Here is a 1,351-nt window from a genome sequence, read left to right as displayed (position 1 = left end):
ACAAAGGGAATTATTTACTGACCTTCAGTTGTTGAGATTTTAAGAGATCCGATTTTATTTAAGAAAATACTTTTTAACAAAAAAAAACAAAATTAATTATTTAATAAAATTAATGTTTTTTTATTTTAATTTTTACGCTTTTTTTTCAGAAACTAATTTTTAAAAAATAAACAAAGTCAATATTTAATGAAAATAATGTTGTTTTATTTTAAAGTTTAATCTATTTTTTAATCCAATATTTTTTAACAAAAAAAAAAATGGAAGTATTGAATCAAATTCAGTTGTTGTGATTTTAAAATGTTCGATTTTATTAAAGAAAATAATTTTTAACAAAAAAAAACGAAGTAATTATTTAATTACTATAAGTTGTTGTGATTTTAGAATTTACGCATTTGTTACAGTCACAAGATTTTAACAAAAAAAAAACAAAGGTATTTAGTACTGAAATTCATTTGTTTTTTTAAGTTTTAAGAATTTTTTTATGAACATAGTGTTTAACAAAAAAAAAACAAAAGGTAACTATTAAAGAAATTATTTTTTTTTTTTTTTTAAGTTTACGATTTTGTTTTTTCAATAAATTTTTAACAAAAAAACAAAGGAATTATTGAAAGACCATAAGTTATTATTTTAAATGTTCCGCTTTTTTATCAGCCAATAGTTTTTAAAAAATAAAATAAAAGGAATTATTTACTGACCTTCTGTTGTTGTTATTTTAAAAGTTCCGCTTTTTTTCCAGCCATAAGTTTTTAACAAAAAAAAACAAAGTAATTATTTAATGAACTTCAGTTGTTTTTTCAATAGTTATGAGTTTATTTAAGCAAAATTTTTTTAACAAAAAAACAAAGAATATTTTTTCTTAAATCATGTTTTTTGTATTTTAAGTTTAACGATTTTGTGTCTGCCATTAGGGCTAAAAAAAAAAGAAAAAAGTTTACAGTTAATGTACTTATTTTGTTGTGATTTTAAGATATACGCTTGTGTTTAAGAACAAATTTTTTAACAAAAAAAAAACAAAAGGAATTATTTAATAAAATTAAGGTGTGTTTTAATAATTTACGAATTTTTTTAATCAGAAAGTTATTAAAAAAAAAAAAAAAGTAAATATTTACTGAATTTAGGAGTTTTTTTTTTTGAAAGGTACTCTTTTATTTAATCCCAAAATTTTTAACAAAAAAAAGAAAGTAATTAATTAACGTAAGTTGTTGTTAATTTAAAAGTTCCGCTTTCTTTTAAGACAGTCTTTTTTTAAAAAAAAAAAATTAATAATTTAATTACATTAATTTTTTATATTAAGAGGTATACTTTTATTTCTGAATCACGGGTTTAAAAAAAAAACAACACAGTAAATAAG

The sequence above is a fragment of the Artemia sp. Qi Xiang Cuo genome, unplaced genomic scaffold, assembly GCF_049724085.1.
Source record: "Artemia sp. Qi Xiang Cuo unplaced genomic scaffold, ASM4972408v1 HiC_scaffold_2955, whole genome shotgun sequence".
NCBI lineage: Eukaryota > Metazoa > Arthropoda > Branchiopoda > Anostraca > Artemiidae > Artemia > Artemia sp. Qi Xiang Cuo.
This window is presented reverse-complemented; position numbering follows the sequence as displayed.